This window comes from Aotus nancymaae, unplaced genomic scaffold, assembly GCF_030222135.1.
Source record: "Aotus nancymaae isolate 86718 unplaced genomic scaffold, 86718_ANA_hifiasm-v0.15.2.pri h1tg000010l, whole genome shotgun sequence".
Taxonomy (NCBI): Eukaryota; Metazoa; Chordata; class Mammalia; order Primates; family Aotidae; genus Aotus; species Aotus nancymaae.
The window spans coordinates 60,348,443-60,375,099 of NW_026988421.1; the positions used below are offsets into that span (position 1 = coordinate 60,348,443).

Here is a 26,657-nt window from a genome sequence, read left to right on the forward strand (position 1 = left end):
TTTGAGACCAGCCTGGCCAACGTGATGAAACCCCATCTCCACATGGCTGAGATTATGCCACTGCACTCCAACCTGAGTGACAGAGTGAGGATCCATCTAAAAAAAAAAAAATTATTGGGCCTGACGCATGCTCCACTATCTTAAAGTACTTTATGCTTCTTCCAAAGACTGTCATGGTGAGCTATGTCCAGAGAAGTCTCTTTCATTTGGCCAAGCCTCTCTCATGGTCATTATAATCGAAGTCCATAAGGCTGCACTTAACCAAGACAGTTCTAGCACCATACAAACACTGTCTCAAAGTTAGATGAGTTGGTTATATTACTCATTATTTTCAGTTTCATTCCCTGGTAGAGAAATATCATCCCCACTAATGACCCATAGCTGCACCATCCATGTGGCTGAGCTTTCTCTCAGCAGCTGTTTGGAAATACTCTGCTGAGGCGTAATCTTGGATCATCAAGCTTTCCTGCAAAGGCTATCGCTCGTGGCCAGGATATATGTATTGAGCTTTTGCTTTCTGCTGAATATGCTCAAAACGGAATAATAATTATCCTCCACCTCCCAGATAACCTCTGTGTCTTTATCTGGTTCAGTAGTTGGTTCCCAAGAATTCCAGATATTTGCATCCCAGTCTGGTTTGGCAAGACCAGCCTGCACTAGTGTAGCTTTTTCCCTCCCAACTATACAAAGTGAAAAGCTAAGGTTCCAGCTGGGCCTCCTGAGTTTTAAGCTTATCTGCCAAACCAGACACTAACACAGATGTAGTTCTTTTTTTTTTTGAGATGGAGTTGCACTCTTGTTGCCCAGGCTGGAGTGCAGTGGTGCGATCTCAGCTCACTGCAGCCTCCACCTTCCTGTTCAAACAATTCTCCTGCTTCAGCCTCCTGAGTAGATGGGATAACAGGCATGTGCCACCATACCAGGGTAATTTTCTGTATTTTTAGTAGAGATAGGGTTTCACCATGTTGGCCAGGCTGGTCTCAAACTCCTGATCTCAGGTAACCCACCCACCTCGGCCTCTCAAAGTGCTGGGATTATAGGCATGAACCACTGTGCCTGGCCTGGAAGTTCTTATATTCCTTTCTAATTAGAGTTCTTCTGTCAGACACTTGCTGTAGCTGCTACCTGTGGCCTGTGGTCACTGGCATAGACCATAACAGTAGCCAACTCACTGTCATAGCAGCTCAGTGACCTTTCTCACCATGGTGAGTCATATGGTTTTTTACAAACAAGCACTCTAGACTCTCTGGGGTTTTGGGGGTTTTTCTGTACACACGTGATGGTCCACAGATATCTAGCAAATGGGCAGCACCACTCCATTTAGATGAGGAGGACCACCCCAGGATTTCCCCAGGGATGCTTTTTTCTCCTTGCTCATGCTTTGGTTTCCTGGCTCCTTGCAGGATCACCACTTCTTTCATGTAAGGGCTGTATATGCCACCCTCAAAGAGCTGAGAAATTAAAGAAGGGGGCAGATAAATCCAGTTTTTCAGTATGGAATGACTTATTGGGGAAACTCACAGGCAGAGCATGGTCTTGCACAGCCACAAGACAGGTAGAGCTCTTCACCTCAAACCCCCAGGTCCAGGGCTTAGATCTTGGAGAAAGGTAAATGTGCCCTGGAAGGAATGTGTCGGTGGCTATGGGTGTTAAACCGATGAGGTACCAAGGGTTGCTCTGAAGGAAAGGTGAAACTTACAGTAAATAGGTATCCTATATAAAGAGTAATACATCAACTAGACATTTTGGAGGCATTCCCAGACTTGGGGTTTGTCAGCAAATTAGCATTTCAAATAAAGTTATTCTTATCCCCACAATGATGGTTTTTGAATACAGACAACATATAATTACCATACAGACCATATATAACAATAACTACCTAAAAAGGCTTCTTTGAAAGCTTTCCCTCATTTGATATGTACCCCCAACATATTACGAAATAGATGAAAACTGGTATGCATTTAATAAGCACTGTCTTGACCTTATTTATTTATTTATTATTGAGATGGAATCTCCCTCTGTCACCCAGGCTAGAGTGCAGTGGCACAATCTTGGCTCACTGCAACCTGTGTTGCCTGAGATCAAGTGATTCTTCAGCCTCAGCCTAACCCAAATAGCTGGAATTACAGGCACCTGCCACCACGCCTGGCTAATTTGTATTTTTAGTAGATACTTGGTTTCCCCATGTTGGCCAGACTGGTCTAGAACTCCTGACCTCAGGTGATCTTCCTGCCTTGGCCTACCGAAGTGCTGGGATTACAGGCTTAAGCCACCGAGCCCCACCAGACCTTAGCTATCTTTGTCTTCTATTTTTTTTTTTTTGTGCAGACGGAGTTTCACTCTTGTTACCCAGGCTGGAGTGCAATGGCACGATCTCGGCTCACCGCAACCTCCGCCTCTTGGGTTCAGGCAATTCTCCTGCCTCAGCCTCCTGAGTAGCTGGGATTACAGGCACGTGCCACCATGCCCACCTAATTTTTTGTATTTTTAGTAGAGACGGGGGTTTCACCATGTTGACCAGGATGGTCTCGATCTTTTGACCTCATGATCCACCCGCCTCGGCCTCCCAAAGTGCTGGGATTACAGGCGTGAGCCACCGCGCCCGGCCTTTGTCTTCTCTTATGTAGTCTCTTGTAGACCGCAGATCATTAATTTTTTTTTTTTTTTTTTGAGACGGAGTTTCGCTCTTGTTACCCAGTCTGGAGTGCAATGGCGCGATCTCGGCTCATCGCAACCTCTGCCTCCTGGGTTCAAGCGATTCTCCTGCCTCAGCCTCCCGAGTAGCTGGGACTATAGGCGCACACCACCATGCCCAGCTAATTTTTGTATTTTTAGTAGAGACGGGGTTTCATCTTGTTGACCAGGATGGTCTCAATCTCTTGACCTCGTGATCCACCTGCCTCGGCCTCCCAAAGTGCTGGGATTATAGGTGTGAGCCACCGTGCCCAGCCAATTTTTTTTTTTTTTAAACAGAGTTTTGCTCTGTTGCCCAGGCTGTAGTGTGGTGGCACAATCTCAACTCACTGCAATGTCTATGTCCCAGGTTCAAGCAATTGTCCTGCCTCAGCCTCCTGAGTAGCTGGGATTACTGGCACAGGCCACCGCATCCAGCAAATTTTTGTATTTTTAGTAGACACTGGGTTTCCCCATGTTGGTCAGGCTGGTGTCAAACTCCTGACTTCAAGTGATCCACCTGCCTTGGCCTCCCAAAGTGCTGGGATTATAGGTGTGAGCCATCACACCCAGACAATTTTTTTTCTTTAATACAAAAAGTAGAGACAGTGTCTTGCTATGTTGCCCAGATTATTCTAAACCTCCTAGGTAAAAAAAGTAATTCTGTCAGCCTCCCAAAGTGCTGGGATTACAGGTGTGAGCCACCAAGCCCGGCTCATTATTAACTTTTATTTATTTATAATTATCAGAAATGAGCATCATATATTACAGATACCTTATTCATTTAAAAAAATTTTGGGTCAGCCAAGCACAGTGGCTCATGCCTGTAATCCCAGCACTTTGGGAGGCCGAGGTGGGTGGATCACCTGAGGTCTGGATGTTGAAACCAGCCTGGCCAACAGGGGAAAACCCGGTCTCTAGTAAAAAAATATATATATGGCCAGGCGTGGTGGCTCACGCTTGTAATCCCAGCACTTTGGAAGGCCAAGGCAGGTGAATCCCTTGAGGTTAGGAGGTCAGAACTAGCCTGTCCAACATGGTGAAACCCCGTCTCTACTAAAAATACAAAATTAGCTGGGCATGGTGGTGCATGCCTGTAATCCCAGCTACTCAGCAGGATGAGGCAGAAGAATCACTTGAACTCAGGAAGCGGAGGGTGCAGTGAGCCAAGATCATGCCATTGCACTCCAGCCTGGATGACAGAGTGAGACTTTTTCTTTCAAAAGTAATAATGAGGGCCGGGCGCGGTGGCTCACGCCTGTAATCCCAGCACTTTGGGAAGCCGAGGCGGGTGGATCACGAGGTCAAGAGATTGAGACCATCCTGGTCAACATGGTGAAACCCCGTCTCTACTAAAAATACAAAAAATTGCTGGGCATGGTGGCGCGTGCCTGTAATCCCAGCTACTCGGGAGGCTGAGGCAGGAGAATTGCCTGAACCCAGGAGGCGGAGGTTGCGGTGAGCCGAGATCGCGCCATTGCACTCCAGACTGGGTAACAAGAGCGAAACTCCATCTCAAAAAAAAAAAAAAAAAAAAAGTAATACCCAGTCTGGAGTGCAATGGTGCAATCTCGGCTCACCGCAACCTCCGCCTCCTGGGTTCAGGCAATTCTCCTGCCTCAGCCTCCCGAGTAGCTGGGATTACAGGCACGCGCCACCATGCTCAGCTAATTTTTTGTATTTTTAGTAGAGACGGGGTTTCACCATGTTGACCAGGATGGTCTCGATCTCTTGACCTCGTGATCCACCCGCCTCGGCCTCCCAAAGTGCTGGGATTACAGGCGTGAGCCACCGCGCCCGGGCTTCATTCTCTTTTATAGTCACATAAAGTACAGAATTTTAGTACATCAGAAGAAATGACATGACAAATCCCAGAAGTGTATACAAGTGTATTCATTCATGGCAACAAGACTGAAACTCCATCTCAAAAATAAATAAATAAACTCTGGGGGTCATATATAACTTACCCAGTATATAACATATGGTCATTGCTCCTCTATTGTAGAATTTATCCATAGACAAAATTTAAAATATTTTATACATTACACAATTTTACATGAAACACATTTTGGCTGGGCATGGTGGCCCACACCTATAATCACAGCATTTTGGGAGGCTGAGGCAGGCAGATCACTTGAGGTTAGGAGTACAAGACCTGCCTGGCCAACATGGTGAAACCACATCTCTACTAAAAATACAAAAAATTAGTCGGGGGCCAGGCTTGGTGGCTCACACCCGTAATACCAGCACTTTGAGAGGCCGAGGCAGGCAGATTACGACGTCAGGAGATCAAGACCAGCCTGACCAACATGGTGGAACCCCATCTCTACTAAAAATACAAAAATTAGCTGGCCGTGATAGCACAGGCCTGTAATCCCAGCTACTCACGAGGCTGAAGCAGGAGAATCGCTTGAATCCGGAGGCGAAGATTGCAGTGAGCCAAGATTGCACCACTGCACTCCAGCCTGGGTGACAGAGCGAGACTCCGCCCCAAAAAGCAAAAAAAAAATTATCAGGGCATGGTGGCACATGTCTGTAATTCCGGATACTCAGGAGGCTGAAGTAGGAGAATCATTTGAACCCAGGCAGCAGAGGTTGCAGTGAGCCGAGATCATGCCACTGGACTCCAACCTGGGTAACAGAGTGAGACTTTTTGTCTCAAAAGTAGTAATGAAGAAACAAGATATCTTCATTCTCTTTTATAGTCACATAAAGTACAGAATTTTAGTACATCGGAAGAAATGACATGACAAATCCCAGAAGTGTATACAAGAGTCTGTCAGCAGTGATGACCTCTGGGGATGGGGATGAATGAAAGATGGAGAGCTGCACTTTTTTTTTGTTGAGATGAAGTCTCACTTATCACCCAGCCTGGAGTACAGTGGCAGGATTTCAGCTCACTGCAACCTCTGCCTCCCTGGTTCAAGTGGTTCTCCTGCCTCAGCCTCCTGAGAAGCTGGGATTACAAGTGCCCATCACCACACCTGGCTAATTTTTGTATTTTTAGTAGACATGGGGTTTCACCATGTTGGCCAGCTGGTCTCAAATTTCTGACCTCAAGTGATCCACCCACCTCGGCCTCCCAAAGTACTGGATTACAGGCCTGAGCCACTGGTAGCTGCATTTTGATTTCCATTGTACCTCTTTTATTTGACTTGATTTTTAAAAATCATACTATGGTTATATTTTTGACCGGAGTTTATTAGATCTTAAGAAATTGCAAGAGATTAGGCGTGGTGGCTCACACCTCTAATCCCAGCACTTTGGGAGGCCGAGGTGGGCAGATCATAAGGTCAAGAGATAGAGACCATCCTGGCCAACATGGTGAAACCGGGTCTCTACTTAAAAAAATACAAAAATTGGGCCGGGTGCAGTGGCTCACGCCTGTAATCCCAGCACTTTGGGAGGCCGAGGCGGGTGGATCATGAGGTCAGGAGATCGAGACTATCCTGGTCAACATGGTGAAACCCCGTCTCTACTAAAAATACAAAAAATTAGCTGGGCGTGGTGGCGCGTGCCTGTAATCCCAGCTACTCAGGAGGCTGAGGCAGGAGTATTGCCTGAACCCAAGAGGCGGAGGTTGCGGTGAGCCGAGATGGCGCCATTGCACTCCAGCCTGGGTAACAAGAGCAAAAAAAAAAAAAATAGAAACTGCAAGAGACAAACATAATTGTTACTATTTTTTACTCTAGAAATGATATACAGTGCTCGCTTCGGCAGCACATATACTAAAATTGGAACGATGCAGAGAAGATTAGCATGGCCTCTGGGCAAGGATGACATGCAAATTTGTGAAGCATTCCATATTTTTTTTTTTTTTTTGAGACGGAGTCTCGCTCTTGTTACCCAGGCTGGAGTGCAATGGCGCCATCTCGGCTCACCGCAACCTCCGCCTCCTGGGTTCAGGCAATTCTCTTGCCTCAGCCTCCTGAGTAGCTGGGATTACAGGCACGCACCACCGTGCCCAGCTAATTTTTTTGTATTAGTAGAGACGGGGTTTCACAATGTTGACCAGGATGGTCTCGATCTCTTGACCTCGTGATCCACCCGCCTCGGCCTCCCAAAGTGCTGGGATTACAGGCTTGAGCCACCGCGCCCGGCCTTATTTTTTTAATATTTTAAATTAAAAAATAAAAATAATAAAAAATAGAAACGATATACAATACTCTTAAGTTGTAAGGTCAGACTTCCATGGCTAATGTGCAACAGGAAGTTGGGGGAAGTGGTGGTAAAGTTTAATCAGGAAAGCAGGGATCTTTTTTTTTTTAGGTGGAGTCTCCCTCCCATCACGCAGGCTGGAGTGCGGTGGTGCAATCTTGGCTCACTGCAATCTCCAGTCCTGGGTTCAAGCGATTCTCCTGCCTTAGCCTTCCAAGTAGCTGGGATTACAGGCATGTACCACCACGTCTAGCTAATTTTTGTATTTTTAGTAGAGATGGGGTTTTGCCATATTGGCCAGGCTGGTCTTGAAATCCTGACCTCAGGTGATCTGCCTGCCTTGACCTCCCAAAGTTTTAAGATTACAGGCTTGGCCGGGCGCGGTGGCTCAAGCCTGTAATCCCAGCACTTTGGGAGGCCGAGGCGGGTGGATCACGAGGTCAAGAGATCAAGACCATCCTGGTCAACATGGTGAAACCCTGTCTCTACTAATACAAAAAATTAGCTGGGCACGGTGGTGCGTGCCTGTAGTCCCAGCTACTCAGGAGGCTGAGGCAGGAGAATTGCCTGAACCCAGGAGGCGGAGGTTGCGGTGAGCCGAGATCGCGCCATTGCACTCCAGCCTGGGTAACAAGAGTGAAACTCCGCCTCAAAAAAAAAAAAAAAAAAAGATTACAGGCTTGAGCCACTGCACCTGACCAAGCAGGGACTTTTATTTATTTGTTTGTTTATTTTTGATACAGGGTCTTACCTTGTCACCCAGGCTAGCGTGCAGTGGCAGTGCAATCATAGCTCACTGTAGCCTACACCTCTCAGGCTCAGGTATCCTCCCAACTCAGCCTGCTGTCCAACTTTGTTTTGTTTAATTTTTATTTATTTTATGTATGTATGTAGGTAGGTAGGTAGGTATTTTTTGAGATGGAGTCTCACTCTTGTCGCCTAGGCTGGAATGCAGTGGCACAATCTCGGCTCACTGCAACCTCCCGCCTCATGTTCAAGCGATTATCCTGCCTCAGCTTCCTGAGTAGCTGGGACTACAGGCACATGCCACCACACCCAGCTAATTTTTTTGTTTGTTTGTTTGTTGAAAGTGACTTATTTAAAGAGAGAGAGAAACAGGAGAAGGAGAGAGAAAGAAACAGCTAACTCTCACACTGGGTGAGAGAATCCAGAAAGATGGAATCCAGGAGAGGAAAGCAGCTTCCACACTGAGTGGAAGGGAACAGAGAGAGATGGAGTTTAGGAGGGGAAGACAGGCTTCCGTGAGAGAGTGTGGAAGGGTATTCCAGAGGGAAAATCCAGGAGAGAGAAAGACGGCTTCCACGAAGGGAGTGTTTGTGGAAGGGAATACAAACATGGTTCCCCAAATTTTCGTATTTTTAGTAGAGACAGGGGTTTCACCTGTTGGCCAGATGGTCTCGATCTCTTGACCATCCTTGACCATTGTGATCCACCCACCTGGGCCTCTCAGAGTGCTGGGATTACAGGCGTGAGCCACCATGTCAGGCCTATTTTTATTTTTCTTTGAGATGGAGTCTCCTTCTGTCACACAGGCTGGAATGCAGTGGTGCAATCTCAGTTCACTGCAACCTCCACTCCCCAGGTTCAAGCAATTCTCCTGCCTCAGGCTCCTGCGTAACTGGGACTACAGGCGTGTGTACCATGCCCAACTAATTTTTATATTTTTAGTAGAGACCGGGTTTCACCATATTGGTCAGGCTGGTCTCGAACTCCTGACCTCAGGTGACCCGCCCACCTCAGCCTTATATATATATATATAGTTGGGTGTGGTGGTGTGCGTGCTTGTAGTCCTGGCTACTTGGGAGGTTGAGTAGGAGGATGGCTTGAGCCCATGAGTTTGAGGCTGCAGTGAGCTGAGATTGTACCACTGCACTCCAGGTTGGGTGACAGAGCAAGACCCTGCCTTAAATGAAATAAAATGAAATAAGCCAGGCACAGTGGCTCATGCGTGTAATCCCAGCACTTTGGGAGGCTGAGGTGGGCAGATCACGACATCGGGGGTTTGAGACCAGCCTTGCCAACATAGTGAAACCCAGTCTCTACGAAAAATAAAAAAAAATTAGCCAGATTGGTGGCAGGCGCCTGTAATCCCAACTACTCAGGAGGCTGAGGCAGGAGAGTAGCTGGAATCCAGAGGCGGAAGTTACACTGAGCTGAGTTTGCACCATTGCACTCCATCCTGGGTGACAGAGCAAGACTCTGTCCCCAAAAAAACAAAAAACAAAAAACAAAAAATCAATTGTTAATTTCTGGAATTTTCCATGGAATCATCAGACCACCAATGACCTCTGGTAAGGAGTGAACTACTGTGATAAGAAATATATTTAGTCTGAGTCCCCAGCTCCTGTCACATAGCTCCTAAAACTGTAGGAATTTCCTGAGTGTTAGGAATGTCATCGGCCTGGTGTGGTGGCTCACGCCTGTAATCCACGCACTTTGGAGGCCAAGGCGGGCGGATCAACTGAGGTCTGGAGCTCAAGACCAGCCTGACCAACATGGTGAAGCCCCGTCTTATTAAAAAAAAAAAAGGAGCCGGGCGCGGTGGCTCAAGCCTGTAATCCCAGCACTTTGGGAGGCCGAGGCGGGTGGATCACGAGGTCAAGAGATCGAGACCATCCTGGTCAACATGGTGAAACTCCGTCTCTACTAATACAAAAAAATTAGCTGGGCATGGTGGCGTATGCCTGTAATCCCAGCTACTCAGGGGGCTGAGGCAGGAGAATTGCCTGAACCCAGGAGGCGGAGGTTGCGGTGAGCCGAGATCGCGCCATTGCACTCCAGCCTGGGTATCAAGAGCGAAACTCCGTCTCAAAAAAAAAAAAAAAAAAAAAAAAAGGAATGTCTTAGTTATTCACAACAAACCCCATCATCACTCCAGAGTTTATGCTAAAAAGGTGATTCAGGGTGGGGACCCAAAGTAGCCTTAGGCTAGGGCTGGTCAAAGGGTGATTAGAGGATTGGAAATGCAGAAGGGGTAGGGGAGGGAGATAGTGCTGGAGATGACTCTTTTTTTTTTTTTTTTTTTTTTTTTTGAGACGGAGTTTCGCTCTTGTTACCCAGACTGGAGTGCAATGGCGCGATCTCGGCTCACCGCAACCTCCGCCTCCTGGGTTCAGGCAATTCTCCTGCCTCAGCCTCCTGAGTAGCTGGGATTACAGGCACGCGCCACCATGCCCAGCTAATTTTTTGTATTTTTAGTAGAGATGGGGTTTCACCATGTTGACCGGGATGGTCTTGATCTCTTGACCTCGTGATCCACCCACCTCAGCCTCCCAAAGTGCTGGGATTACAGGCGTGAGCCACCGCGCCCGGCCGACTTTTTATTAAAACTTTTGAACAAGGACATTTGATGAGCTTCAGAGCTGCTGAATACTTGGAGCTTCTGGGAGGTCAATGTGCCCAGTTAGGGCAAGGAAGCTTTGTGACACCTCCTTTTACAACCATGCCCTTTGCATGTCTTCTTGCAGTGATCATCTGTGTCCTTCATAATACATTGGTAAACATAAGCAGAGCATTTCCCCTGAGTTCTGTGAGCCATCCTAGCAAATCATCAAACCCGAGAAGGGGTTGTGGGACCCCTGATTTATCATCGGTCAGAAGCACAGGTCACATTTGGGACTTGTAATTGGCATCTCAAAACAGCAGCAATTTTGTGGAACTGAACCCCTACCTGTAGGCTCCAGATAGCATCAGAATTGAATTGATTTATAGGACACCCAGTTGGCATCTGCTGGAGAATTTTGGTGTGTGTGTGAAAATCCCCATAAATCTGATAAATATTCTGAGCTGTATTCAGTGTGAGCAGAGAGAAAAAACTTTTTTCCTTTTTTTCTGTTTTATAATTCAGTCTCAGTAGAGACTGTCAAAAATTGCCAGTGCCAACTACATTTCAAGTCTTCATGGCAGGATATTGGGAAAAGTTTTCAATTAGCAATAATCACGCCTCAAATAAACCTCATTGACTATGATACTGCCACTGCACAAAGATACTTTTTTCCCTTAATTTGTGACCAGTAAATGCCAATTCTTGAATAGGTGCTCAGTGCAAGTTCTCTTCTTTGGTAGTTCTCTGTTCATTCCCTGGGGTCTTTTATTTTCTTTTTTATTTTTTTGGTGCCATGACTCGAATGGGTCTTTTCTCTTTTACTTTTTTCTTTTCTTTTCTTTTCTTTTTTTTTTTTTTGAGATGGAGTCTCACTCTGTCGCCCAGGTGCAATCTTGGCTCACTGCAATCTCTGCCTCCCGGGTTCAAGCAATTCTCCTGCCTCAGCCTCCTGAGTAGCTTTGACTACAGACACTCACCACCACACCTGGCTAATTTTTTGTATTTTTAGTAGAGACGGGTTTCACCATGTTGGTGAGGCTGGTCTCGATCTCCTGACCTCATGATCCACCCACCTTGGCCTCCTATGGTGCTGGGATTACAGGTGTGAGCCACTGAGCCTTGACTCTTTTTTTCATTTTAAAGAATGTTTTATTTTATTTTTTTGACAGAGTCATGCTCTGTCATCCAGTCTGGAGTATAGTGGTACAATTATAGCTTGCTGCAGCCTTCAACTCCTAGGCTCAAGCAATCCTCCTGCCCAGGCCTCCTGGGTAGCTGGGACTACAAGTGTAAGCCACAGTGCCCAGCATCCTTGAGTTTTTTCTACTTGAAATTTTTCTTTCTGCCCTGGATTCTGCACCCAACTGACAGCATCTTTTCCAATGCTACTGCCGGCTTCTGCTGCTACAGATGTATCTTGCCCAGCTACCCCGCTATCCCCCAGGACCATGCAGAGTGTGCTGTTCTAGATCACCAAGGGACAACTGACTCTTTACTACCTACTGTTATATCATCTACATATCTATTGAATTTATTTTTTATTTTTATTTTTTTGAGACGAAGTTTCGCTCTTGTTATCCAGGCTGGAGTGCAATGGCGCGATCTCGGCTCACGGCAACCTCCGCCTCCTGGGTTCAGGCAATTCTCCTGCCTCAGCCTCCTGAGTAGCTGGGATTACAGGCATGCGCCACCATGCCCAGCTAATTTTTTTTGTATTTTTTTTTAGTAGAGACGGGGTTTCACCATGTTGACCAGGATGGTCTTGATCTCTTGACCTCGTGATCCACCCGCCTCCGCCTCCCAAAGTGCTGGGATTATATGCGTGAGCCACTGCACCCGGCCCTGAATTTATTTTTTATTTTATTTATTTACTGAATCACGGTCTTGCTATGTTGCTGCTCAAACTCCTCCCATGTCAGCATCCTGAGTAGCTGGTCCCACAGGCATGTGCTACCTGGCCCAACTTCATTCCCCCCCCTCCCCATCAGACCCTGATCTCCATATAGGAAATAATGAGTCTGTCTTCTTTAATTACTATATCATTTATATTACCAGGATCGTATAAGATTCCTCACTAACACTTATTGTTAACAAACTTTAAAATTTTGGCCAATGGAGATTATATTCTTTTATTTATTAGTTTAAATTTATTTATTTATTTACTTGAGACGGAGTTTCACTCTTGTTGCCCAGGGTGGAGTGCAATGGCAAGATGATCTCAGCTCACTGCAACCTCCACCTCCCAGGTTCAAGTGATTCTTCTACCTCACCCTTCTGAGTAGCTGGAATTACAAGCATGTGCCACCATGCCCAGCTAATTTTTTGTATTTTTATTAGAGATGGGATTTCTCTATGTTGATCAGGCTGGTCTCGAACTCCCAATCTCAGGTGATCCTCCTGCCTTGACCTCCCAAAGTGCTGGGATTACAGGCATGAGCCACTGTGCCCTGCCTTTTTTATATATATAAATTTTTTGAGACAGAGTCTTATGTTGTTGCCAGGTTGGACTGCAGTGTCATAATCTCGGCTCACTGCAACCTCCACATCCCAGGTTCAAGCAATTCTCCTGCCTCAGCCTTCCAAGTAGCTGGGATTACAGGCACATGCCACCACGCCCAGCTAATTTTTGTATTTTTAATAGAGATGGGGTTTAGCCACATTGGCCAGGAAGGTCCCTATCTCTTGACCTGGTGTTCAGCCCACCTCCAAAGTGCTGGGATTACATACAGGTGTGAAATTATATATATATATATATATTTTTTTTTTGAGACAAAATCTTGCTTTGTTGCCCAAGCTGGAGTGCAGCTCACTGCAACCTCTGCCTCCTGGGTTCAAGCGATTCTCCTGCCTCTGCCTCCTGAGTATCTGGGACTACAGGCGTGCACCACCATGCCCTGCTAATTTTTGATGTTTTTAGTAGAGATTGATTTTCACTATGTTGGCCAGGCTGGTCTCGAACTCCTGACCTCATGATCCACCCGCCTCAGCCTCCCAAAGTGCAGGGATTACAGGCGTGAGCCACTGCGCCTGGCACCTGAGATTATTTATTTATTTATTTATTTTTTAGACAGTCTCATTCCGTCACCAGGCATAAGGCTGGAGTGCAGTGGCGTGACCTCGGCTCACTGCAACCTCCGCCTCCCGGGTTCAAGCAATTCTCCTGCCTCAGCCTCCCGAGTAGCTGGGACTATAGGCGTGCGCCACCATGCCCAGCTAATTCTTTTGTATTGTTAGTAGAGATGGGGTTTCACCATGTTGGCCAGGATGGTCTCGATCTCTTGACCTCGTGATCCACCCGTCTCGGCCTCCCAAAGTGCTAGGATTATAGGCATGAGCCACCACGCCCGGCCAACGCACTTCCTTTTTCTTAAGCCTGCAATCTTTCTCTGGCTTCTTCCTTTACTTTTTCAGATCTACTCAATGTGGACTTCCTTGATTGCTGAATTCAAAATTACAATTCTGGTCAGGTTCAGTGGCTCATGCCTATAATCGCAGGTACTTGGGAGGCTGAGATACAAGAATTGCTTGAACCTGAGCAGGTTGCAGTGAACCAAAATTGCCCTACTGCACTCCAGCCTGGGCGACAGCAAAAACAAACAGGCTGGGTGTGGTGGCTCACGCCTGTAATCCCAGCACTTTGCGAGGCCGAGGCAGGTGGAACACCTGAGGGTCAGGAGTTCGAGACCAGCCTAGCCAACCTGGTGAAACTCCGTCTCTTCTAAAATATATGTGTTGGGATTATAGGTGTGAGCCACTGCACCCGGCTATTTTTAAATTTTTATTTATTTTATTTTTTAAAAAATATAGAGACAGGTTTTCACCATGTTGGCCAGGCTGGTCTTGAACTCCTGACCTCAGTTGATCCACCTGTCTCGGCCTCCCAAAGTGCTGGGATTACTTTTTTTTTTTTTGAGACAGAGTCTCACTCTGTCACCAGGCTAGAGTGCAGTGGCACAATCTCGGCTCACTGCAACCTCCACCTCCTGGGTTTAAGCAATTCTCCTGCCTCAGCCTCCCGAGTAGCTGGGACTACAGGCATGCGCCACCACACCCAGCTAATTTTTGTATTTTTAGTAGAGATGGGGTTTCACCATGTTGGCCAGGATGGTTTTGATCTCTTGACCTCGTGATCCACCTGCCTACGCCTCCCAAAGTGCTGGGATTACAGGCTTGAGCCACCACGCCCTATTTTTTTGTTTTAATTGCAACCTTCCCCAGCATTTTCTGTTCCCTTCCCTGCCTTTCCCCTCCCCCCACCTTTATCCTGGTGCTATCACTATCTGATACACTATATATTCTGCTCATTTATTTTCTTTATTTTGTGTACCTGGACTCCTACACTACGATGGAATGCAAGCTCCACAAGGACGGAGGTTTCCATTTGCTCATTTCTGTTTCTCCAAGTTTGGAACTGTGTCTGGCACTAAGTAGGGACTGAAGGCACATTTGTGGAATGAGGGGAATGAGTGTTACCACAGACATCTTTCTACACAGGTGTATGATTTTCCTATTTCAATACATTTTAAAGTTAATTCAGTTAACTGACAAAAGCCAGGATATCGCTATTTTATGATAGTCCTTTTCCTTTTGTTCTTCGTCAAAATGATGTTTTTTTTTCCCCCCCCTTTTTTTTTTTTTATGGGAGGCAGGGAGATGGGTCTTGCTATGGTTGTCCAGGATGGCCTCAAACTCCTGGGCTCAAGTGATCCTCTTGCCTCAGCCTCCTGAGTAGCTGGGTTGGTGCATACTACTATGCCCACCTGAAAGTCAAGATTTTTTTTGAGGCAGTGTCTCGCCCTGTCACCCAACCTGAAGTGCAGTGGCTTTACCAAAGCTCACTGCAACCTGAAACTCCTGGGCTCAAACAGTCCTCTTGCCTCAGCCTCTCAAAGTATTAGGATTACAGGTTTGTGCCCAGCCTTGAAAATCAAATTTTGAAGTCAAACTCTCTCTACATTTCTTTCTTTTTATCTAGGTAGAATGTTTCCAACAAGGTATTAACAAGTAAGTTTCTCAAAGCGTTGACTCAGAAGGGTCAATTTTTGTCTGTAAGATTTATTTCATGGAAGGCAGCTATGCTAATCACTAAACCACCAATGGTTGTATAGGATTTATTACAGGCTGGGCATGGGGTGGCTTATGCCTGTAATCCCAGCACTTTGGGAGGCTGAGGCGGGCAGATCACCCGAGGTCAGGAGTTGGAGACCAGCCTGCCCAAGATGGTGAAACCCTGTCTCTACTGAAAATACAAAAATTAGCTGCGCTTTTTGGCAGGTGTCTGTAATCCCAGTTACTCAGGAGGCTGAGCCAAGAGAATCGCTTGAACCTGGGAGAAGAGGTTGCAATGAGTTGAGATTGTGCCACAGCACTCCAGCCTAGGCAACAAACTCAAAAAAAAAAAAAAAAAAAGAAAGAAAGAAAGAAAAGAAAAAGAAAAAAAAAGGGGCAGGTGTGTTAGCTCTTGCCTGTAATCCCGGCACTTTGGGAGGCTGAGGCAGGTGGATCACCTGAGTTTGGGAGTTCAAGACCAGTCTGAACAACATGGAGACACCATGTCTCTAAACATACAAAAAAAAAAAAAAAGAAAAAAGAAAAGATTTATTTCAAATGCTGTATTTCTGATTTTATCCAGCCAAAGTACTTTGTCTGATTGTGGCACTGAAAATACTAGTGCAGTCATCAGTTTGCTCTGCTTGCCAGCCTGGAATCTCTGTTCCTTCTGAGTAGGAGGCAAACTTTATTCATTCTATATGCCTAGATAATAGTGCAAGAATACATTTGTATTAATCAATCATCGAGGAAGGTTAAAAGTTTAGGAATCTCTCAGAACAGTCTGGTTATGCTTATAACATGTGTATAAGAATAAAATCCAGGCCGGGCGCCGTGGCTTACGCCTGTAATCCCAGCACTTTGGGAGGCTGAGGCGGGCGGATCTAGAGGTCAAGAGATTGAGACCATCCTAACCAACATGGTGAAACCCCGTCTCTACTAAAAATACAAAAAAATTAGCTAGGTGTGGTGGCGCGTGCCTGTAGTCCCAGCTACTCGGGAGGCTGAGGCAGGAGAATTGCTTGAACCCAGGAGGCGGAGGTTGCAGTGAGCGGAGGTCACGCCACTGCACTCCAGCTTGACGCCTGGTGACGGAGTGAGACTCTGTCTCAAATAAAAAAAATAAAATAAAATAAAATCCAAGTGCAGAATGAGGGTAGAATGGTGCGAAAGGCAATGAGGGACTGAATCTTCTTTTCAGTTGAAGTTTGACTTGGAAGGAATGAAGGTTCCATGAACCACCATTTCTCTTATCACAGTGACCCCATTAAAGTCCTGGATTCCCTTGTCTGTGTAATGACTGCTGGAAGAAGCAACAGCCATCAAACATTTGGAGGAAAATTCAGATGCCATAGTGAGTCTTAATTCTGGCGTAATGCCACTGGTTATTCCTCCTCATGTGGAAAACTTAGCTTTTCCTGCCCTTTCATTTCTTCATTCATAAAGTGAGTATGACCGCCACTGAGGTCCAGCGCCAAATAACTAACAGAAATATTATGATGACCTTTGCAGACATCCAGCGCAAAGTCAAGGAACACAGTCCTCATCTGGTTTCTCTTTCTGGTGTTGAGGGCGGTTTTCCGTTGCTGGCGACTTAGATATTGCTCAATGGTGTCATTTCTGACCTGGCCCCTTCTTCGTGCATCTGTAAACATGCAATTTAGAGATCCTAAAAACTTTTTCTAAAGCTCCCCTGGGAAAAAAGGTAATGGCAAACCTTGACACCTCGCTACCTCTTAAAAGAGAGAGAGAAGTTGAGAGAGGAGAAGGAGGAGGAGGGGGAGGGAGAGGGGGGTCGAGAGGGGAGTCCAGCTCCAGTTTGGGTTAATCCAGCTCGCGTTTTGCCTCTCGCTCAACTGTGCAGGGTCCAGCGAAGGCAGAGCCCCAGCTTCACTCCCTGAGATCTGTCCTGGGGAGACACTGCTGCTCCGGGGGGCTGACCTGGCGGGGAGTGGCCGCGCAGTCTGCTCCGGCGCCGCTTTGTGCGCGCTGCCGCTGGCCCCTCTACTCCCGGGTCTGCCCCCCCGGGACACCCCCCTACCCCGCCCAAGTCATGCACCCCTACCTGCCTCTCTCCTCTGTGGACCTTTGGGAAGCCGCTCCCCACCTCGGGGGTTTGGGCCTAGACTGTGCTGGGAGCCCTTAGTCTTCCTCCCCGACCCGCCCGCGCCCCTCGCGCCCGCCGGGGCCCCGGGCTCCAAAGTTGTGGGGACCAGCGCGAGTTGGAAAGTTTGCCCGAGGGCTGGTGCAGGCTTGGAGCTGGGGGTCGTGCGCTGCCCTGGGAGTGTGACCCGGCCAGCGGTGAGTTGGGGTCGGGGCAGAGGGCAGGGGTGCCGGGAGCGAGGATCCGGACGCCGAGGCCCAAGGGGGTCGGGAGGCGGCGCTCCGCGCGGGCTGGACGTAGCCGGGGCTCAGCGTCCGTGGCTCTCCCGCGACCGCTGGGGTGGGCTGGCTCCCCGCTGCGACCCCCCACCCCGGGACGCTCGGTGCGCTTTTGTTGCGGGAGGTAAACAATGCTCCCGGCCGGAGGTCTCGGCCACCCGCCCCGGAGGCCCCGCCATAGCGCCGGGTGCGGGGCAGTAGGAGCGCCTGGGGCTTTGACCCCGGGCTGCGCTGGAAACGGGGCTGGGGGAGGGCAAATGTGGCCTGCGGGAGATGGCTGAATGTGCCAGTGATTTCCTGGCCCTTCTGGGGAGTCGGAGGTCGGGGCGCCTCGGGGTGAGGAGAGGGTAGAGTCTGTGCGAGTTGTGAGTGGGGAGCCCTGGCTGCCCGGTGTTCAATCGTACCCTCTAAACAAGTTTTCTTACCCCCCCATATTTATATGAGAGACAGATTGGTAGGAAATGCTTTGGCGCCTGTCTCCCCGAGAGTTTCGGAAAGGAGGCTTCAAGGATGAAACGTTTAGAGTGGAGGCAGTGATGGAGTCTTGTTAGGAGTTGGCTTGCAGTTGTAAGGATCTGGGAAGAAGGGAAGAGGGGGTAGTGTGTGTTCTGTCAAAATGGCATTTAAGAAACTCATTTATGAGCGCCACTGGGTCGCTGGCCCCGCTGGCGTTGCGATCCCATCAGTCCCCGTCTGGCGGGATCCCGGAGCGGGCCCCGAGGGTGGGAGGTGCGCGGAGCTGGGTGCGGGGGCTGGTCGTGCAGCACGTGAGGGGCCTGGGCCCCGCCCGAGGGCGAGAAGGCGGCCGCACCACCTACCGCCCCCCGAGAGAAAATGCTCTCCCCCTCTCTCCGTGCTTCCCTCCCTCCTCCTCCCCGGCTCCAGTCTCCGCTCGCGTCCCCTCCCGGGCTCATCTTCCTATCTCTCTGTCTCTCTCTCTCTCTCTCTGTCTCTCTCTCTCTCTCTCTGTCTCTCTCTCTCTCTCTGTATATACTACAAGAAGTGGTCAGGAAGGGATTGGACGGCGCTGGTAACCTTTCCATGTAAACGAGAAGCCCACAGTGGGCATTTCTGATCCAGTAAAAACTAAGGTGACTCCAAGAGAACACTTAAAAAGCTCCAGCCTCGGAGTATTTCCCGCGCCCCCCATTCGTCCCTCTTCCAAATTAGCCAACCTTCCTGCATGGGTCTTTTAGGGTGCCTCTTCCCCTCCGCCCCAGTTCCACTCTGGCGCACTAAACGAGCTGCACAATACGTCCTAGTAATGATCGGTTTTTGAAGAAATGTTTGAAAAGTGCTGCCAGACCTTGGAGAGAGAACATGATTAGCTACACTGCCCTGGGCCGGCGGGGTGAGCCGCGCGCGCCACCGGGAAGGGCGGCGCTGTAGAGCAGCAGCTCTGGGTCTTCCCTGGACCTGAGTGTGCTCGGTGTCCCTACCCGCAATATAAAGTAAAATAAAAGAAGTGGTTTAATTAGGCCTCAGGATACGAAAAAATATGGAAAAGGCGCTTCTTAACCAGTGAGGATAAGGGTTATTTGGAGCATATTAGGAATTTATGACTACAGTTAAACCAGGCGCAGGAGTACAGGTAGATAGGTACGGAAATAAAGAGATTAGTATGAGTTAAGGTTCAAAAGACAGACCGGGCGCGGTAGTTCACACCTGTAATCCCAGCACTTTGGTGAGGCCGAGGTGGGCGGATCACAAGGTTAAAAGATCGAGAGCATCCTGGCCAACATGGTGAAACCCCGACTCTACAAAAAATAAAAAAATCAGCCGGGCGTGGTGGCGCGCGCCTGTAGACCCAGCTATTCGGGAGGCTGAAGCAGGACAATCGTTTGAACCCGAGAGGCAGAGGTTGCAGTGAGCCAAGATCAAGAGCGAGAATCCGTCTAAAAAAAAAAAATTCGAAAGACTTAGGTGGCTTTTGGTGTGTTTCCCAGTTTTATCGGTATTGGTCATATGGGTCCCCCCTTTCCCCCAATTAAGAGATTTTAATTAGCTTGTCAACCTCTCTGTCTTTAAAGCCAAGTTATAGTTTCAATTAAATTTCAGAATCAAGATATACGGGAAATGGCAGACAGTGTTCCTTTACCTTTGAAAAGATGAGGAGTTCAGGCTTAGAACTCTGGGACCGCCACTTTCCATTTTAATGAGAGTTAACCGATTGCTCTCTGGGCTGGTCTTCCAGAATGGATGGGTGAGAGGGCTGGATCTCCACTGTCCCTGCCCTTTGTTTCTCTTCCTTCTCCCTTCTGATTTGTCTCCCCTCCCCCACCTTCGTCTGTATCTGTATCTTGCCTTTCCTGCACACTTGATTTCCCCCTCCCCTTGGGCTTTGTACTTTTAGTCTTTTGATCCCAGTTGTCTTTTTATATTCTAGCTTTATTACTATAAATGTCAAGCCTATCCTCAGTTTTTACTATAAGTAATTTTTTCCTTTCCTCAGTTTTTTTTTTTTTTAACTGTAAATTTCTTCCCCTTCTTTCGTTTTTGGTCTTTTTTTTGTTTTCTTTTTGGGCATTTTATTCCTTATTATGCTTTTTCTTTTACTTTCTCCTAATGTGTTTTATGTCTTTCTTGTCTTTGGAAGGACCGTTCTACCTCCATTCTAACGTCTCCCTTCCCTTTTCTTGGCCCTTTTCCCCCCTTGCTCTCTGCAGGGCAGCAGGGGTGTTTTACATATGGAAGGAACCATTGACTAAATGTACTGGCATTCTAGTGAGTTTCCCTGAACAGCTTTTACTTGTGCCGAGGGCTCTCACACTTCCTGTGGTAGAAGACTATCTAGGAACAGCAAGCGGTTGCCTGCCTACTCTTCCTTTTGAAGTAGGACTTAGTTGCTGGATGAAACTGAGCCAGGTGCTGCCTTTTTAATAAAAGAAATGTTTTAAATCTTGTTTTTCTCAGCCAAGTGCAAGAGTCTTTAAGCTCAATGGAGGTGAATGGAGGGACTGTGAAATCAATCTCTTGCAATTAGCTCTATGTATGCAAATACCGCGTTTTTGGCCACTGCTGATAGTGGGAAGAATTGAAATATGACTTTGAATTGACATGCAGGCTGGATTGTTGCATCAGTTAAGCATTTTTGCCCAGAGGGTTTTGGAGGATCCAGAAAAAGGAGGGGCATAGGTGGGAGAGGATCTTTCTGACATATTGCTGTCAATATTGGTTTTTTTGTTTGTTTCTTGAGACGGAGTCTCACTTTGTCACACAGGCTGAAGTGCAGTGGTGCAATCTTGGCTCATTAACCTCCGCCTCCAGGGTTCAAACAATTCTCCTGCCTCAGCCTTCCAAGTAGCTTGGATTACAGGCTCGTGCCACCATGCCTGGCTAATTTTTGTGTTTTTAGTAGAGATGATGTTTCACCATGTTGCTTAGCCTGGTCTTGAACTCCCGACCTCAGGTGATCCACTTGCCTTGGCCTCCCAAAGTGCTGAGATTACAGGCAAGAGTCACCATGTCCACCAGGTCTCTACAGAAAACTTTTTTTTTTTTTTTTTTTTGGAGATTGAGTCTTGATCTGTCGCCCAGAATGGATTGCAATGGCGCAATCTCAGCTCACTGTGACCTCCGTCTCCTGGGTTCAAACGATTCTCCTCCCTCAGCCTCCCGAGTACCTAGGATTACAGGTGCCTGCCACCATGCCCAGCTAATTTTTGTATTTTTAGTAGAGACAGAGTTTCACCATGTTGGCCAGGCTGGTCTTAATCTCTTGACCTCGTGATCCACCTGCCTCGGCCTCCCAGAGTGCTGGGATTACAGGCGACAGCCACTGTGCCCGGTCCAGAAAACTCTTACACTTTAAGAAGTCAGCTTTTCATTCTCTCTTTTTTTTAATTTTTATTTTTCCTTTTTATGACCCCATTTTGCAGATTCATTCTCTAAGCAAGGTAATTATTTAAAAAATTTAATTGGGTTATTATCTCCCTGCATATAATTTTGGATCATATACTCTGTAGTTCCCTTGTTCCCTTGTTGCAAGGACATTTTAGGGGGAAAAAATGTTCTATTAGTTTTTTTTTTCTTCTTCTTTTTTTTTTTTTTTTTTTGAGACGGAGTTTCGCTCTTGTTACCCAGGCTGGAGTGCAATGGCGCGATCTCGGCTCACCGCAACCTCCGCCTCCCGGGTTCAAGCAATTCTCCCGTCTCAGCCTCCCTAGTAGCTGGGACTACAGGCGTGCGCCACCATGCCCAGCAAATTTTTGTATTTTTAGTAGAGATGGGGTTTCACCATGTTGACCAGGATGGTCTTGATCTCTTGACCTCGTGATCCACCCGCCTTGGCCTCCCAAAGTGCTGGGATTATAGGCGTAGCCACCGCACCTGGCCCCTCATGTAGCTATCTCTGCAGCACTTTCACTGACTCTTGAAGACATTCCAGGTTAGAATAAAATTAACTTTCTGATGCTCATAATCTCTGTTTTGGGAGGCTGAGTGGAAGGATCACTTGAGGCTAGGAGTTCCAGACCAGCCTGGGCTACATAGCAAGATCACCCCTGATTCTCATCTCTACAGAAAAATATAAAGCACTTAGCCAGGCATGGTGGCCTGTGTCTGTAGTTCCACCTACTGGGGTTGCTGAAGTGGGAGGATCACTTGAGTCTAGGAGTTTGAGGCTATAGTTAGCCATGTTGCACTCCAGCTTGGGTAACAGAGCGAGACCTATCAAAAAAACAAAACAAACCTGATTTTGAGAAACATTGAAATATCAGTTTTTGTAATAAATGAAAAATGGAAGTAGAATTAGGGAAGAGTGCACACAGGGGAGATTTGACTGCTGGAAATATTTTAGTTTATCTGAATGGTAGGATCTGAATATTTGAAAATATACATTTTTGCTGTACTTGGTGGCCCACACCTGTAATCCCAGCACTGTAAGAGGCTGAGGAGGGCCGATGGTTTGAAGATAGGAGTTCAAAACTGGCCTAGGCAGCATAGCAAGACCACCCCGTCTTTACAAAAGAAAGAAAAAATTAGCCTGGTGTGGTGGCACGTGCCTGTAGTCCCAGCTACTTGGGAAGCTGAGGTGGTCAAGGTCACTTCAGCCCAGAACATCAAGTTACAGTGAGCCTTGATATACGTGAGCGACAGAGCAAGACCCTGTTAAAAAGAAAAAAAAATACACACATACACACACACAGATGCACACACATTTTTGTATGATAAAAACACTAAAAATGGAATTGGTGCATTTAATACTGTTTACAAAAAAAGAGAAATTAATTTCCTGAGATCTTTGAGGTCCATATTTGAATGTGGACCTATTTAACAGAGTGGACTACATTCTCTTCCCCTCCCCCACCCACCTTCCCCAAAATTTCAAGATAAACTTGCTGCCCCAACTCAATGAGATCGGCTCTTGGGACAACTTAGTTTGTCGAAAAGAAGTGTACGTTTCAATAGTGGAGCCAAGGGTGATAAAAATCAGGGTCTTGCAGGAGCCCTTGTTTTGTTTCTGGTTGTGTCTGATTCTTTGGCTGGGCGGTACCCAGTGGTTTTCTCCCCTGCAGTTGGGTTTTTCAGGGGTCATTGGCCTCTTTCATGATCTCATAAAAAGGCTGTTACCATTTAAAGAAGCCACATCTTCCCAATCCATGTTGTTCATACCTTTTCTATTTCCTTGACAAGCTGTTTTTTAGGAGGTAGGGTTTGAATGATAACGATTATCTTAATTACAAGTCTGCATTTCTAAAGCACTTCGATTTAAAAATATGAAGGTATATAGGAGAGAAAGAGATCAATTTGTAAACTACTTTCAAAGCAGATCCCATGACACCCTCTGGCATACCCAGATTATTTGCCTACATATATAAATTTTAATTTTTGTGGCTGATTGCAATGACTAGATTATATATTCCTAAGAAAAAAAATTTTTTTTTTTTTTTGAGACGGAGTTTCGCTCTTGTTACCCAGGCTGGAGTGCGATGGCGCGATCTCGGCTCACCGCAACCTCCGCCTCCTGGGTTCAGGCAATTCTCCTGCCTCAGCCTCCCGAGTAGCTGGGATTATAGGCACGTGCCACCATGCCCAGCTAATTTTTTGTATTAGTAGAGACGGAGTTTCACCATGTTGACCAGGATAGTCTCGATCTCTTGACCTTGTGATCCACCCGCCTCGGCCTCCCAAAGTGCTGGGATTACAGGCTTGAGCCACCGCGCCCGGCCCTCCTAAGAAATTTTTAGCAGTATAATCTTGATACGAGAGAAAGCATGCTTTTAATGATTTTGTTGATTTTTGAGAGATTAAAATCAATTGCTTTTTGTAATGAAAATGCATCCTGATAAAGGTATTGTTGACTTTTTGGAAATTGGAATTGGAATGTCTTGTTTTCTGAAAATCTTTTTTTTTTATTTTTAAGTTTTTTTTAGTTTTCTATTTTCTTTTTTTATTTTTCTGTTTTCTGAAAATCTTGTACAAAAAACAGTGGTCTTTGGAGAAAATATCCTCCAGTTTTTCACAGCCAAAGACTGAATTACTGCAAGCCAAAACTTTTTATTTTTTTCTTTTGGAAGAAGGAGAAAGCAATAAGCTTAGAGGCCAAGAATTCAAGTGGAGTATTCTCTGGCCTAGTGTTTGTATTTAGTATAGATTTATCAAAACATTATTTTTTGTGTATTTGATGTTATCACTAATGTTTATTTTAAAAGTCTTAAAGACACATTACATTGACTAAATGTAGTGCCCTGGGAACTCTTATGTGTGTAACGTATGCTGCATGTAAGGTGGGAACTGAACTAAGAAGAAATCTTGTTCTGGAGAATATAGTAAACTCTGGGTTGAACTGGTTCCATAACAATGATAACTACCACTTATTCTCTCTCTCTCTCTCTCTTTTGTATTTTGGAGTTGCAAACAGCCTTTTTATTTTAGCTCCTATTTATGAAACACCTATTATGTGCCAGCCCTGTCCTGAGCCTTTACACATATTATTTCATTTTATGCTCATGATAACCCAATGAGGTCAATACTATTAGACTTTCTTTTGTATTACACGTGAAGAAACATAGGTATAAAGATACCAAGGAACTTGTCAGAATCTACTAATATTTATGGGCTGAAAACTGAACCCAGGTCAGCCTACTTCCAACGTCCATCTTTTTACTCTGCTACCCATGTCTCCTGACACTCAACCACAGACACCACAAGGATGAAACCAGTGCCACTACGTTTTTCCTGTGGGAGCCCATTGAAACCTCAAAACGACTTCATTTTAGTTGAAGGAACATGGACTTAGTTAAGTCGTTCTCTGAAGGACACAAAACTGGCAATCACAGATTCAAACCCAGGACTTTGTGATGTGAGATCATCTCTACACGTGAAACTAACTAGTGGGTCCTAGGATTACCTAGGTCAGATCAGTAATTTTTTTAATTTTAATTTTATTTTATTTTATTTTTTGAGATGGAGTTTCGCTCTTGTTACCCAGGCTAGAGTGCAATGGCGCGATCTCGGCTCACCGCAACCTCCGCCTCCCGGGTTCAGGCAATTCTCCTGCCTCAGCTTCCCGAGTAGCTGGGACTACAGGCGTGCACCACCATGCCCAGCTAATTTTTTGTATTTTTAGTAGAGACGGGGTTTCACCATATTGACCAGGATGGTCCCGATCTCTTGACCTCGTGATCCACCCGCCTCGGCCTCCCAAAGTGCTGGGATTACAGGCGTGAGCCACAACGCCTGGCCAGATCAGTAATTTTTAAACAGATTGAGAATGATAGAAGGCTGTCAAACTTTTTAGTTTGCCAAATAATAATGTAAAAAAGGCCAGGCGTGGTGGCTCAAGCCTGTAATCCCAGCACTTTGGGAGGCTGAGGCGGGCGGATCACGAGGTCAAGAGATCGAGACCATCCTGGCCAAGGTGGTGAAACTCTGTCTCTACTAAAAATACAAAAATTAGCTGGGCGTGGTGGCACATGCCTGTAATGCCAGCTACTCGGGAGGCTGAGGCAGGAGAATTGCTTGAACCCAGGAGGTGGAGGTTGCAGTGAGCCAAGATTGTGCCACTGCACTCCAGCATGGCACCTGGTGACAGAGTGAGACTCTGCCTCAAAATAAATAAATAAAATAAAAATAACGTAAAAAAATAAATCTACCTTACCTTTTCACAAAAGAAAGCACTTAGTTGTTTTTAGAACGACATTTTAGTGGGAAAAACTGGGAAAGCATAATCTCAGAATAAAGGACAGTTGAGTTTGTTTTTTTAAATCTATTTTTAATTTTTCTCAGACTTCAGGAGGCTGAGGTGGGTGGATCACCTGAGGTCAGGAGTTGGAGACCAGCCTGCTCAACATAGTGAAACCCCAAATTAGCCAGGTGTAGTGCATGCCTATAATCCCAATTTCTTGAGAGGGTGAGGCATGAGAATCACTTGAACCTGAGAGGCAGAGGCTTGCAGTGAGCCAAGATCATGCCATACATTCCAGCCTGAGTGACAGAATGAGACTCTGTCTCAAACAAATAAATTTTTTTTTTCAGAGACAGTATCTTGTTTTTCAGAGAAGATATCTTGCTTTGTGTCCAGGCTGTCTGGTCTCAAACTTCTGGCTTCAGCCTCCCAAAGTGCTGGGATTACAGGCATGAGCTACTGCTCCCAGCCGAGAGAGTTTTATTTTATTTTATTTTATTTATTTTTTTTTTTTGAGAGTTGTTTTAAATTAACAAATTGATCCTTTTGTAGTTCATGAGTGGGATTATTGGGTGGGTGTACATGCACATGTGTGAGATATGCCACCCATGAATCTTGTTATGATATCATGCATTACCTGTCTGGCATGAAAAACAAACACATTCAGCTTTATGAAAAACCTTACATTACCAACTTTTTTCCCTTGGTTTGTCACAACCATTGATCAATTGATCACAGACCGGTTGTTGGTAACCATATTCCTATACCATGTGCTCTCACGAATTCAACAACTGGTATCAATTGACAACTAGTCTTAATTTTCTGTTGTCACACTCTTGATTCTGTGATCTTTAGAGAGACTGTTGATATCCTACTATAGTGAGCTTTGTTTTTGCTCAGAGCTTTGTCTTATTTTGGGTC

At 46.4% G+C, this 26,657-nt stretch overlaps 1 protein-coding gene and 3 non-coding genes across 5 annotated transcripts in view; 3 read left to right on the forward strand and 1 right to left on the reverse strand.

The window, feature by feature from the left end:
* Nucleotides 1–6,377: 6,377 nt before the first annotated feature.
* LOC135274029 (U6 spliceosomal RNA) lies at nucleotides 6,378–6,484 on the forward strand. Its single transcript, XR_010341847.1, has one exon. It is a non-coding gene; the product is annotated as a U6 spliceosomal RNA (small nuclear RNA).
* Nucleotides 6,485–10,699: 4,215 nt separating this feature from the next.
* LOC135274128 (U4 spliceosomal RNA) lies at nucleotides 10,700–10,840 on the reverse strand. The gene has a single exon (XR_010341922.1). It is a non-coding gene; the product is annotated as a U4 spliceosomal RNA (small nuclear RNA).
* A 6,278-nt stretch (nucleotides 10,841–17,118) lies between these two features.
* TET1 (tet methylcytosine dioxygenase 1) overlaps nucleotides 17,119–26,657 on the forward strand; it is a 149,573-nt gene continuing 140,034 nt past the window's right edge. For both annotated transcript variants that reach the window (XM_012451417.2, XM_012451418.2), the window contains exon 1: nucleotides 17,119–17,527. The gene's annotated coding sequence lies outside the window, so the exon portion shown is untranslated. The remainder of the gene's footprint in view (nucleotides 17,528–26,657) is intronic.
* On the forward strand, nucleotides 26,277–26,383 carry LOC135274097 (small nucleolar RNA U13). Its single transcript, XR_010341908.1, has one exon. It is a non-coding gene; the product is annotated as a small nucleolar RNA U13 (small nucleolar RNA).